At 42.2% G+C, this 14,640-nt stretch overlaps 1 pseudogene; it reads right to left on the minus strand.

Annotated features, from left to right (window-relative positions):
- Positions 1-12,890: 12,890 nt before the first annotated feature.
- On the minus strand, positions 12,891-13,585 carry LOC104005687 (histone H2B type 1-K-like; annotated as a pseudogene).
- Between the last annotated feature and the right edge of the window lie 1,055 nt (positions 13,586-14,640).

A 14,640-nucleotide genomic window follows, 5' to 3' on the forward strand; every position in this document is an offset into this window, starting at 1 on the left:
TTTTATTCTCAAAAGTGCTGGCCAAGTTAAATGGTCACCATAATGTGAGGGGTAGAGATGATCAAACTAGAGAACAGGTGTTCCAGCTAAATGGGACAGCTGATACCCACCTCCAGCTAATTGCTGCTGTGGCTCCGGTGCTGCCAGATATTTCAGTCTTTCAGGAGAAGCCAAAAATCTGGATTTTCAGGTGAAATTTCACAATTTTTAAATGCTGGGTCAATTTTTAAACAATATTCTGCTAGCCAAACAAAACATGGGGGTGCCTAGTTTGCAACCTCTGGCTTAAAATCTGGAAGAAGGGCTTTGGTATCTTTAGCATTTAAAAATTTCTCAACAACTGATTGCAATATACAGAAAACATACCTGTAGTTTCTAGTTCCTGCAGCTGTTTAGATTCCCACATTAAGAGAGCCCATGTTGTCCCATCTCCTTTGCAGGATCACCAGATAACTCCCAGAACCATTCTAAATCTGCGAGAAGGGAAGGTATGCAGCATCTTATTCAACCTATTTTATGCAGGAAGAATTTTAAGCCTGGAGAAGAAAGATTAACAGTTGGCGCCCCGTGCGCTGGCTCATGCCTATAATCCCAGCACTTTGGGAGGCCAAGGTGGGTGGATCACCTGAGGTCAGGAGTTTGAGACCAGCCTGGCCAATGTGGCAAAATCCTGTCTCTACTAAAAATACAAAAATTAGCCGGGTGTGGTGGCACGTGCTTGTAGTCCCAGCTACTCGGGAGGCTGAGGTTGGAAAATCACTTGAACCCAAGAGGTGGAGGTTGCAGTGAGCCAACATCGTGCCACTGCACTCTGGCCTGGGCAACAGAGTGAGACTCTGTCTCAAAAATAACAACAAAAAAGAGAGCCCATGTTGTCCTATCTCCATTGCAGGATCCCCAGATAACTCCTAGAACCATTCTAACTCTGCCGAAAGGGAAGATATTCAGGATCTTATTCAACCTATTTTATGGATGAGAAATTTTAAGCCTAGAGAAGAAAGACTAGCAGTTGGCTGTGTCTTTCCTCTTGGGAGTGTCTTAGTTCAAGCTGCTATAACAAAATACCATAGACTGGGTGGCTTAAAACAGAAGAAATTTAGTTTTCACAGTTCTGGAGGCTGGAAGTCTGAGATGAGGGAGCCAGCATGGTTGAATTCTAGTAGGGGCCGTCTCCCTGGTCGCAGACTGCTGTTGTCTTTCCATGTCTCCACATGGTGGAAAGAAGGGTAGAGAGCACCATCGAGTCTCTTTTATAAGGGCACTAATCCCACTCATGAGGACTCTACCCTCATGATCTAAATTACCTTCCAAAGGCCCCACCTCTGAATACCATCACATTGGGGTTGGGATTTAAACATAAACTTTTTTTTTTTTTGAGATGGAGTCTCACTCTGTTACCCTGGCTGGAGTGCAGTGGCGCGATCTCAGTTCACTGCAAACTCTGCCTCCTGGGTTCAAGCGATTCTCCTGGCTCAGCCTCATGAATAGCTGGGATTACAGGTGCCCGCCACCTCGCCCGGCTAATTTTTGTATTCTTAATAGAGACGGGGTTTCACCATGTTGGTCAGGCTGGTCTCAAACTCCTGACCTCGTGATCCACCCGCCTTGAGGCCTCTCAAAGTTCTGGGATTACAGGCGTGAGCCACCACGCCCAGCCTTCAACGTAAACATTTTGTGGGGACACAAACATTCAGTCCATAACAAGGAATTTAAACATGCACACATTTCTTTCTAGTTAGCATTTTGGCACTCCTAAATCTCACCACCTATTTTCTACCGGGCCTGTGCCCTTCTAGGGTCAGCATCGATTTCCCAGTATTCACTTTCCAGTGGTTCCTTCTGGCCTCACAGGACCAGCTGGTACAGGACATAAGATAAGAGCTCCTATTGCACCTTCCAGCATTAATAGCAATAGTCCTGGATGACACCGTGAAATCTCAATTACTGTTTGTCAAGTGAACGAATATTCTGAGTAGTTGAGGCATTCTCTTCCTTATTTTGGCCAACTGAGTGCTGGTTAGAAGTGACTTGCACAACACTATGTGGTAGGACCTATGAGAATGTCAGTGGTGGTTTTATGTCACTTTATGCTAGGCAAGCTCCCGGTGACCTGACACATTTTTGGTTTTTTGGATTTTTTTTTTCTGTTACTTGGTACCATTATCATCTTTTAGTGCTGGCCTCAAAGCAATTTCCCCTGCTCTGACAAGAGGAACTCAGAGTGAACTTTCCTTTTGTTCTCATTCCTCACAATCTACTTTGAGATCAGGTCGGAGTTGCCAAGGAGTTCAAACGGCCGATGCTTCCCAGTGTGATTCAGAGGGATTCCTGCGTCCTTTCCGCACACTCTTCCTAATGCTCACCTCTCTCCCTGAACTGCTCTCACCTGCTGTCGGCTCCTTTGTCTGCGAAACACATTTTCTCTTATTATCACCTTGTTCTCTGCCTGCCTTGGATGGTTTCAGCTTGTCTCTTAACATCAAGATGTTGCTATTAACAGTCTTCTCTTTCTTAACAGCTTAGAGTCACTTCCTTTTATTCAGTCCTTTTCCTTTTCCCTCCCAAACCACATAATCATCTCTTTCAGCCTCAAATAAAAGTTGTATAACCATTTCATAACCACTGCTTTAGAGTTGCTATCAAAAAGGCACAAGAAGAAGGACATAAAAGTAAGGGGAGAGAAATCAAAAGGAGAGGAGTTGAGGGATACTCCAATAATTGAGAAACAGGATGTGTGTGCATCTTCAGAATTCTCCTTTGTTGATTAACCCTCGAGACTGATCATAGCAAGCTCAGTGGTCTGGTGAAATTTTCCTCTAATTTTTATGGACAGATGGGAAGCTGTTCTCTCCTCCGAGGCTCTGTTTTCCTTCCAAATAGTTAAAATATTTTCTTTGAACTCTCCCAGAATCATTTATTTTTGTCATAAATCCATTCACAGAATCCAATTACATAACGGATATGAGTTTTCCACACCCCCAAAAAGCTAAAATATTTACTCGCATTTTCCAGCATTTTCCATTTTCTACTCATTTATTTTTTAGTTCAACAAAACTTAAATAACATTTCCATCACAATTCTATTTATTGTTCCCCCACAATGCTAGCTGAAAATACCAACTGGAAATGTACTCCATTCCCACATAGTAACTGCACTTCAAAAGACAAGAGAGTGACAAAGTATGTCCAATTTTTTCTTTTTTACACTTGAACTGATTTTGGTTAGACTCTCCAGTTTTACATTGTTTTTTGTAGAAAGTTCAGTCATGTTGAAAAAGTCAGTTCCACTTTATATTTTTTCCACCTAAACATTCACCTGTTGCCACAAATCCAACGTGTCTAAAACCAAATTTACTATCTTCCTTCAGTCAGACTAGTTCTGCACTTCAACTTCCTTGCACCTGGCTTCCAGCCAAATCAGCTGGAAACCTTACTCCTTGGATGAATGAAGTAATACATAGAAGGGATGGGTATAAGGCATTTCAAGGAGGATCAGCAAGACTTGGTGACTGACTCAGAGGAGGCAGTTAAAGCCTGACTCAAGGAAGATTACCACCCATCCTGCCCCTCACCTCCTCCTTGTCCTCCTCAACTCCACTCTCTTCCTGCTGTACCAAGGCTAAACTGGCAGCCTGAATTTCTAGGGCCGCCATAATCTGAACCTAACCAATTGCCGTGGACTTTTCCACTTTTCCTAAGTGGTCATATCCTAATCCTACCCATTCTCAAGGTCCAGCCCAAGAACCAAACCTTCCATAAAAACTTGCTTTTCTAGAATTCTAGAGTCTCAAGATTGGAAGAGGAGAGGCTTCTATTCTGATTTCCTTTGTTCATAAAGGCACCAGCAACCAGTGCTCTAGGCATCTGATTTAATCAGTGCTTCAGTTCTGTGAGCCTCATCTTCCAACCAGACTATCAGCTCTGTAAGGGAAAGATAATCCCTCAGCATTTGCCGTGTCTGCACCCTCACCCCTGCCCCACTGAAATTAAGGGAGAATGTGTGATTAATTTTCTTCTCATCATGTGTCTGTAGTATGTTCTCTACTTCTCCATCTTTAACACATCACTTTATCCGTTTCTTTTTTCATTATAATTTGTTCAATTCTGTCTGTGCCTTATCCATTACCTTCTTTTTTATTTTTATTTTTATTTTTTTAAGATGGAGTCTCGCTCTGTTGCCAGGCTGGAGTGCAGTGGTGTTCCCGGCTCACTGGAACCTCCGCCTCCTAGATTCAAGTGATTCTCCTGCCTCAGCCTCCCGAGTAGCTGGAACCACAGGTGCATGATACCATGCCCAGCTAATTTTTTTTTTTTTTTTTTTTTTAGTAGAGACAGAGTTTCACCGTGTTAACCAGGATGCTCTCGATCTCCTGACTTCGTGATCCATCCATTACCTTCTTTATTGCTCATGGCAACCCTCTGAGGTTGACATTATCTTTTCCAATTTACAGAGGAGAAATTGGGCTGGGTGTGATGGCTCATGCCTTAGTTCCAGCACTTTGAGAGGCCAAAGTGGGAGGATCACTTGGGGCCAGGAGTGTGAGACAAGCCTGGGCAACAAAGCAAGACCCCTATCTCTACAAAAAATAAAAAATAACTAGCTGGGCATGGTGGTACACACCTGTAGTCCTGGCTACTCTGGAAACCAAGGAGGGACGATCACTTGAGCCCAGGAATTTGAGGCTGCAGTGAGCAATGAACCCCAGCCTCAGTAACAGAGCAAGACTGTCTCAAAAAAAAAAGACACAAAGCAAGGGATCCAGGATTTGAACTCTGAACTCAGCACTATGACTCAAAAGCCCAGGATTTTCCCCATTTTACCCTGGACCTTCCTAAACTGTGTTTTTCTTATGCAGAGCATCTGCTCTCCTTCAAGAACAACGACCAAAAGTAGGTGGAGGCAGCTGGGCGCGGTGGCTCACGCCTGTAATCCCAGCACTTTGGGAGGCCGAGGCGGGCGGATCGCAAGGTCAGGAGATCGGGACCATCCTGGCTAACACGGTGAAACCCCATCTCTACTAAAAATACAAAAACAAAATTAGCCGGGCGTGGTGGCGGGCGCCTGTAGTCCCAGCTACTTTGGAGGCTGAGCCGGGAGAATGGCATGAACCCAGGAGGTGGAGCTTGCAGTGAGCCAAGATTGCGCCACTGCACTCCAGCCTGGGCGACAGAGTGAGACTCCGCCTCAAAAAAAAAAAAAAAATAGGTGGAGGCCTATCCCAAACTGAACTTTTGTGTACTCTGAACCTCTCCTATTTGCCCTCTGGGCTACCCCCATAATTACTCCGTGGTATTAAGGACTGGTAAGTTGGGATGACTTATTAACTATTCCTCTTTCTATTTGTGGTCTCAGAAATCTGAACTACATTTTAATGATAAGAGGGCTGAGGAGTGACCCAGAGATGGTAATTTTGTTTTGGTTAAAATCTCATACATTCGCATATAAATGAAAAGCAAAAGGACGTTTAAATCGTAGAAAGGGAAAAAAATAGCTTAGTCTTTTTGTCAGAAAGAAGCTTCTTTGGTAACACATAGTGTATGATTTTAGAGCCAGAAGGAATGTTACAAATTATCTATCCAACCCCTTCATTTGACAGAGGCAGAACCCAGGCCCAGACAGTGTGTGACTAACCCAAGGTCAAACAGGAAATGAGAGGCAAGGCTAGAACTAGAGTCTAGGTTTCCTTTTTCCACCCCAGTTCTTCTCTGAGTCCTTATCTCTTGTTCTGCCTCTATTCAGCCTCGTTGGTAACTTGTACCTCACAAACTAGGTGTGGTACAGACATTATTATTGCTACTCTGACAGTGACTATAGCCTTTCTGGCTGCTGGGATAACAGTGATTCTTGAACACAGAGACCATTCTGTTTGTAGATACATTTTAGGAGACTTCGTTATTATGACTGTGGGTATAATGGAATTTGGCAAAAGATGTCTCAAACCCAGCTCAGAAAGATATATAGACCAAGCCCTTTCCAATATATTATGCCATTTATAATTCCCTCCCTGGCCTATGCCCCTCCTATAATTATACTTTAATAATTTTTGTTGGTTGCTGGTTTTTATCAGAAGAGGGGAGGAAGTGAGCATCTTCCAGGGCCTCATCAGGAGATCCTGTCTTTTTCTCACAGGTCCTTGATAGTCTATGGAATTTGTCCCAGCCGATAAGCACATACAACCCAATCTTAATCAGGGACTTCCCAATATATTGGTACCAAGGATTTTGCTCATTTGTGTATGTCTTCCCCATCCTAATTCTCTGATACTTATAATTCATTTATTCACCTAGTCAAGAAAAATTAATCCACTTCCAACTAAGTGTCAAGTGCTCTCCTGACACTGGATTAAATGACAAAAACCCTACTTGCCTTCTTGCAATTTATAGACCAGGAGCAAACTCCAAAATTACGTATATTCTACATAGAGTTAGAAAGCTTCATTTTACTCATGTAGTCTGTCAAATCAAAGTCCAACCACAAAAGAACTGACCTAATGTAACCACCCAATGGGTTCTCCTTGCCCGCTGCCCAGAGAGAGCTGATTTAAGACAGGGGAATTGGAATAGAGAAAGAGTTTAATTCATGCAGAGCCTGCTGAATGGAGACCAGAGTTCTGTTACTCAAATCAGTCTCCCCCAAAATTTGGAGACTCGGATTTTTAAAGGATAATCTGGCAGGTAGGGGACCAGGGAGTGGGGGTCGCTGATTGGTTGGGTCAGAGATGAAATCATATGGGGTCAAAGTGGATTCTTCTTACTGTCTCCTGCTCCTAGGTGGGATTGCAGTGCTGGTTGAGCCAGATTACTGGTCTGGGTGGCACCAGTTGGTGCATCAGAGCACAAGGTCTGAAAAATATCTTGAGCACCAGTCTTACGTCTTATGATAGTGATGTTATCCCTAGGAGCAACTGGGGAGGTTTAGAATCTTGTGGTGTCTAGCCGCATGACTCCTAAACCATAATTTCTAATCTTGTGGCTAGTTAGTCTTACAAAGGCAGCCTGGTCCCCAAGCGAGAAGAGGGTTTGTTTTGGGAAAGGGCTGTTATTATCTTCGTTTTAAAGTTAAACTATAAACTAAGTTTCTCCCAAAGTTAGTTCAGCCTCATGCCCAAGAATGAACAGGGGCAGCTTGGTGGTTAGAAGCAAGATGGAGTCAGTTAGGTCAGATATCTTGCACTGTCATAATTCTCCCACTGTCATAATTTTGCAAAGGCTGTTTCACTAAGAGATGACAGAAGGTGGAAAATCACCACATGACAGTATCTATGGATAAAGAAAATCAAAATGTTAGTGGTTTACATTTCATTATCTACTCATTATTAAGGAAAGAACTACAGACCAAATTAATGTGTTGAATTTGCCTCTTAGCTGCCTTGATTAGCTCAACATTAATTCTGTTTGAGTGTTCTTTTTCCTTCCCTCCCTCCCTTCCTTCCTCCCTTCCTTCCTCCCTTCCTCTCTCTCTTTCTTTTCTTTTCTTTTGAGACAGAGTTTTGCTCTTGTTGCCCAGGCTGGAATGCAATGGCACAATCTCGGCTCACCGCAACCTCCACCTCTCAGGTTCAAGCAATTCTCCTGCCTCAGCCTCCCGAGTAGCTGGGATTACAGGCATGCACCATCACGCCTGGCTCATTTTTTTTTGTATTTTTAGTGGAGATGGGGTTTCTCCATGTTGGTCAGGCTGGTCTCGAACTCCTGACCTCAGGTGATCTGCCCACCTCGGCCTCCCAGAGTGCTGGGATTACAGGAGTGAGCCACGACGCCTGGCCTCTCTTTCTCTTCTTTTTTGAGACAGGATCTTGCTCTGTTGTCCACGATGGAGAGCAGTGGAATGATCTTGGCTCACTGCAACCTCCATCTCCTGGGCTCAAGGTAATCCTCCTACCCCAACCTTCCCAGGAGCTGGGACTACAGGCATGCGCCACCACAAGATGGGGTTTTGCCATGTTGCCCAGGCTGATCTTGAACTCCTGAGCTCAAGTGATCCACCTGCCTCAGCCTCCCAAAGTGCTGGCACTACAGGCGTGAGCCACTGCACCCCGCCCTGAGTGTTCTGCATCTTAAGGTTCCCAACAAATCTGTAAACGCCCTAGAAGTATGATTGTTCCCATTTTATATTTGAGGAAACAGGGCTGAAACAGTCAAGTAACTGTTTTAAATAATTCTGGGCTGGGCACAGTGGCTCATAGCCAGGAGTTTGAGACCAGCCCAGGCAGTATGGGGAGACCATGTCTCCATAAAAAAAAATAATAATAATAATAGTAAAAATAGGGAGTTTCAGCGCCTACTCTGGCTCAAGAGGCTGCCTGATAAAATAACAAAATGAATAAAATAAAATCACTTGGACTTCAGGAATATCTGCTTGAAGAGCCTGTGCTATTATTTCTGTTCTCCTTCCCTTCTCACTCACTGTCGCCTGGGGGCCAGGGTAAGACACTGCAATGAATATAAAAACAATATAACCTCCTCACTCTTAATAAATGTGTTTCTACAAAGTCATGTCCTGATTTTGTTTATTTATTTATTTTATTTTATTTTGTTGAGACAGTCTTGTTCTGTTGCCCAGGCTGGAGTACAGTTGTGCAATCTCAGCACACTATAAACTCTGTCTCCCAGGTTCAAGTGATTCTCCCACCTTGACCTCCCTGGTAGCTGGGTCTACACGTGTGTGCCACCACGCCCAGCTAGTTATTGTATTCTTAGTAGAGGTGGGGTTTTGCCATGTTGGCCAGGCTGGTTTCGAACTCCTGACCTCAAGTGATCCACCCACCTCAGCCTCCCAAAATACTGGGATTACAGGCGTAATAGAGCCACTGCACCCAGCCATGTCCTGATTTTATTAACAGAATTTTGGGAAAAGTGATTTAATCTTGACATCTAAGAAGTTAATCAGGGGAGTAGAGACCTTTCCTAATGACATCGCATTTACTAAAAATCTTTTTGGAGCAACATTTGGAAATAGAGTTCAGGAAAGGAACTCAGACTGGGCAGTACATTCGGTTGAGTATTTCTAATGATAGCATTGTATATATGCTTTAAATTTTAGAAAATAACAAAGTCATTTAAATCCATGTCTCAGCTGGGTGCAGTGACTCACACCTGTAATCCCAGCATTTTAGCAAAGGCTGAGGCAGGAGGATCTCTTGAGGCCAGGAGTTTGAGACCAGCCTGGGCAACAAAGATAAACCACATATATACAAAAAATTTAAAAGTTAGCCTGGTGAGGTGGCATGCACCTCTAGTCCCAGCTACTTGGGAGGCTGAATTGGGAAGATTGCTTGAGCTTAGAAGTTGGAGGCTGCAGTGAGCCATGATCACACTATTGCATTCTAGCTGGAGTGACAGAGCAAGACTCTGTCTCAAAAATCAATTGAGGCCAGGTATGGTGGTTCATGCTTGTAATCCCAACACTTTGGGAGGCCAAGGCAGGAGGATTGCTTGAGCCCAGAAGTTCAAGGCCAGCCTGGGCAACATAGCAAGACCTTGTCTCTATTAATTTTTTTTAAATTAAAAAAAAGCCATGTTTTATGAGGAGGTCAGGCTTAACTTACTGGAGTTTTTTTTTAAAATGTGATTTTGAAGTCAGTGACAAGATCCTAGCTAAGAAGCCACATTTGACGTGTTCGTTTGGAGATTTTCAAAGTTGCCATTTTGTACTGTTCACCAATTTGGATGCTCAATATTTGTTGAATGGATAGTCTATTCATTCAACATGTATTGCCTCTTACTATGCCCCACATTTTTTGGATGATGGAGATTCAAAGGTGAAAATGTCAAGGTTTTTGCTTTTGAAATCACAGCTTAGTGGATGAAATAAATACTTCATTACAAAACAGCATAATAATCACTTTGCTAGTGGAATATACAAAGAACTATGGTATGAAAAGGTGAAAGTCTTTCTCACCTTGTTTTCTCAACTAAAATAAGAAATATTCCGGTTGATAAATATGAATCTACTGTACTTATGGGGACAATAAAAAAAAAAAACAGTTGAATTGGTACTTTAAAACACAATATATAGGGCGCAGTGCCTATAATCACAGAGCTTTGAGAGGCTGAAGCAGGAGAATCTCCTGAGGCCAGGAGTTTGATACCAGTCTGAGCAACAAAGTAAGACCCCGTTTCTACCACCCCCCACCAAAAAAATAGCTGGATGCTTGTAGTGCAGCTACCATACAAAAAAATAGGCTCATGCTTGTAGTCCTACCTACTCAGGAGGCTGAGGTGGGAGAATTGCTTGAACCCAGGAATTCAAGGCTACAGTGAGCTATGATCATGCCACTGTACTCCAGTCTGGGCTACTGAGTGAGACCCTGGCTCTCAATAAAAAAGATGCATAGAGCTTTGCTTTACCAAGGGAAGAAAATTCCAGGCCACTAATTAAATGGCCTGAAAATTCCTCCCAGATCTGACCATGTTCTTCCCACAGTGCCCTTTTTCCTCTCTGATTGTCTTTCCATCATTCATCCCATTATTCACAATTCGCTGACTGACTAGTCTATGGGAGTAATACAAAAGAAAGGATCATTGCCTTCTCTGATAAAACAAAATGCAGACTTCCAAAGTTTAGTACCAGAAAGAAAGTGATATTCCATGAGGGAATGGTTAACTGATCACAGTAGCTCAGTCTTCTCACTCTGAGTGTTAACTTCCCTTTGGGAGGTTTCATATTTGGGTTAACGCCATCTCCACCATACTAGCTTCTCCCCTAGGAACACTCTGATTCAAGCTGGGTTGGAAACATTTATTTTCTTCCCTGAGAGTAGCTGAAATTTCTTCATTTTTTTCATATAACAGAGTAGATTTAGAGCCACAATCTTTTTTTTTTTTTTCTCAGCAGTAGGGTAGCAGAAATATCGTCCACAATTGGACGTCTGCTTCACAGTCAGAGGAAGCATTCTAGCCTTGTTATAACCTCCCCTTGAGTCAGAAGTGATTGACAGTAATAACAGCTAATCCTAATTCCATTATCTCATTTGTAGTGGGTTCAATGAACAAGACCCTCTCTATTCTTCAACAGTAACGTTAAACAGCAAGCTGGTGTCATTTTCTTAGTTTCAACCAATCAGCTCATAGCCAATCTTGTGTCTTCTGCATTCTTATTCACTCCCCATACAGACATCACTGGATTATTTTGATGCAAATCCTAGATGTTATATAATCTCATTCATAAATATTTCAATATGCATCTAAAAGATAAGGGCTCTCTTTAAAAACTTAAACACAGTACTGTTATTATACCTGAAAAGAAATAATAAGCTCTCACTATAACCAAATATTCTGATGGTATTCACATTTCCTCCATCATCTCATAATTTTTTTTCTGTTAGTTGGTTTGAATCAGCATCCATATGGCTACTCAGTGCTTGAAATGCAACTAGTCTCAATTGTGATGTGCTGACAATGTAAAAATACAACACATTTCCAAAACTTAACAGAAAAAGATATAAAATATTATTTTTACATTGATTATAATCAATCAATCAATTGTAATTTCAATGCTTCAATCATAATTTCAATGATTTTTGATTATGTTAGATTCAATAAAAATATGTTAAAATTGTTTTCACCTATTCATTTTTACTTTTTTAATGAGGCTGGTAGAAAACTTAAAATTATACATGTGGTTTGCATTATATTTCTGTTGGATAGTGCTAATCTAAAGGATTGAGCAGGTTCAGGTTTGATTTTTTTTTGCAAGACTATTTCATAGGTGATGATGTGTTATTCCATCTGGAAGTACACAATGGTGGGCCATCTTTTTTGTGCTAAGATTGATCAGTGGTCCAGGTATTACACTGGATACATCCATGTTAAGTATATCATCAACTTTAAATCCAATGATTGAACATTTATTTTTAATATATTTGATATCATTCTATTTCCTGGTTTGTATACTGATACTTAAAAGCCTTCCATTTATAATTTTCCATTTAATGAAAATTCCATATGAATATTATTTCAAGTATACTATAGATCTCTACATATGCTTTGGACTAATGCTCTCCAACAGAACTTTCTGTGATGAAGGAAATGTTCCACATGTGCACTGTTCAATATAGTAGCCATATGTAACTACTGAGTACTTAAAATGTGTCTAGAGCAACTGAGGAACAGATTTTAATTTTAATTAATTAAATCTAGATTTAAATAACCATATGTGGCCAATGGCCACTGTATTGGACAACAGCTCTAAACTCACTAGCCTTCAGACTTTCATTAAAAGCTCGAACTAACATACTTTTTTCCCTTCTTGGAACCTTCATACATATTCTCTGCTTTGCATGGAACAATATTCCCCAGACTAATTTCAAGGAAATCTCATTTCTATCCTAGAGGCCTCTTTTACTTCCTCAGATTTGTTTCTTACTTTCTCAGAGTGATCTTCCCTGGCTCTTCAATTTACAGTAACTTAGTGTTTCCTGTTATTTTTTTCTCATAAAAGCCTCCTTGTTTAATATTGACCCAATTTGGAATCATAGTTATACACTTATGTGTGTGCATATTTATTTAATGTTTGTCTTTTTTTTTTTTAAGAGAAAAGGCATACAAATTTATTAATATACAGGGCTGGGGACCACAGAATGATTACCCCAACCCCTCAGTGGGTTACAGAAGATTATATATCCTTTCTCAGAGGCAAAAGAGGAGATGGGTAATGTAGACAATTCTTTGAGGAACAGTAAATGATTATTAGGGAGAAGGAATGGACCAGAGAGACAGAAATTAACTTGTAAATGATTCTCTTTGGAATCTGAGTGAGACCAAGAGGCCAGCTTTATCTTGTGGAAGAGTCCATCCAGGTGTGGTTGCATTCTTCAGTCTCTGCAGTAGATAATGGGGTAACAGAAGGCCATTGTGCTTCTTTTGGTAAGAAGCTTTTTTTGTCAGATCAGGAAATTCCAGAGAAAGTCCCGCCTTAGCAAGTTTACTTAGCGCTGGTATACTTGGTGATGGCCTTGGTGCCCTCGGACACGGCGTGCTTGGCCACCTCCCCGGGCAGCAGCAGGCGCTCGGCCGTCCAGGGATCTCCCTGGAGGTGATGGTCGAGCGCTTGTTGTAATGCGCCAGGCGGGAAGCCTCGCCCGCGACGTGCTCAAAGATGTCGTTGACGAAGGAGTTCATGATCCCCATGGCCTTAGAGGAGATGCCGGTGTCGGAGTGGACTTGCTTCAGCACCTTGTGCAAGTACACGGAGTAGCTCGCCTTGCGGCTGCGCTTGGTTTCTTGCCGTCCTTCTTCTGCGCCGTGGTCACCCACCTCTTGGAGCCCTTGTTGGGATCAGGAGCGGACTTTGCTGTCTCTGGCATGTCGAGGGCGCACTACAGGTCGAGGTGAACTAACAGCAGCTCGAGAAAACAGGAAGTAATTTAATGTTTGTCTTTACTACCAAACTGTAAGTTTCGTGAGATTAGGACCATATTTGCATCATTCATTATTATGTCTCTGGGACCCAGCACAATGCCTAGTACATATTAGGACTTCAATAAACAAACGCAAAGTAGCGCATGGGGCTGCAGCCGCAGATCTCCTGGGCTCTGGGTCTGGGAGCAGACAGTGGCATCTGACACTTCATATCCCTTAAAGAAGACAAAATGTATTCTATGACAGATAGGGAACCAGAGCCAGGGACTAGAGTGTGACTCCCTGACTTGTTAGAGGAGGTTGGGAAAAATGGCCTTGACTATCTTCCTAGGCAGAGGCGGGCAAACCATGCACCCCAGCCCAAATCCAGCCCTCTGCCTGTTTTGGTAAATAAAGTTTTATTGGAACACAGTTACATACTTTTTTTTTTTTTTTTTTTTTTTTTTTTGAGACAGAGTTTCTTTCTGTTGCCCAGGCTAGAGTGCAATGGCATGATCTCGGCTCACTGCAACCTCTGCCTTCCCAGTTCAAGTGATTCTCGTGCCTCAGCCTCCCGAATAGCTGGGATTACAGGTGTGTGCCACCACACCTGGATAATTTTTGTATTTTTAATGGAGACGGGGTTTCACAATGTTGGCTGGGCTGATCTCGAACTCCCAGCTTCAGGTGATCCGCCCACCTCGGCCTTCCAAAGTGCTGAGATTACAGACATGAGCCTCCACATCTGGCCAGAACACAGCTACTTTCATTCTTTTACATATTGTCTATGGCTGCTTTTGCACTACAACAGCAGAGTTTTAGTACACGCATGCACTGCATAACAATGTTTCAGTCAATGACAGACTGCGTATATGGCAGTGGTCTCATAAGATTATAATGGAGCTGAAAAATTCCTATTGCCTAGTTATGTCATAGCTATCATAACATTCTAGTACAACACATTACTCATTACTCATGTGTTTGTGGTGATGCTAGTGTAAACAAACCTACTGCACTGCTAGTCATATAAAAGTATAGCACATGCAATATGAACAGTACATAATACTTGATAATGATTATAAATGACTATGTTACTGATTTATGTATTGACTGTACTATACTTTTTGTTATTTTAGAGTGTGCTAATTTGACTGATAAAAAAATGTTAACTGTAAAACAGCCTCAGGCAAGTCCTTCAGGAGGTATTTCAGAAGAAGGCATTGTTATCACAGGAGATGACAGCTCCATGCATGTTATTGCCCCTGAAGACCTTCCAGTGGGACAAGCTGTGGAGGGGGAA

The sequence above is a fragment of the Pan troglodytes genome, chromosome 2 (assembly GCF_028858775.2).
Source record: "Pan troglodytes isolate AG18354 chromosome 2, NHGRI_mPanTro3-v2.0_pri, whole genome shotgun sequence".
Lineage (NCBI taxonomy): Eukaryota > Metazoa > Chordata > Mammalia > Primates > Hominidae > Pan > Pan troglodytes.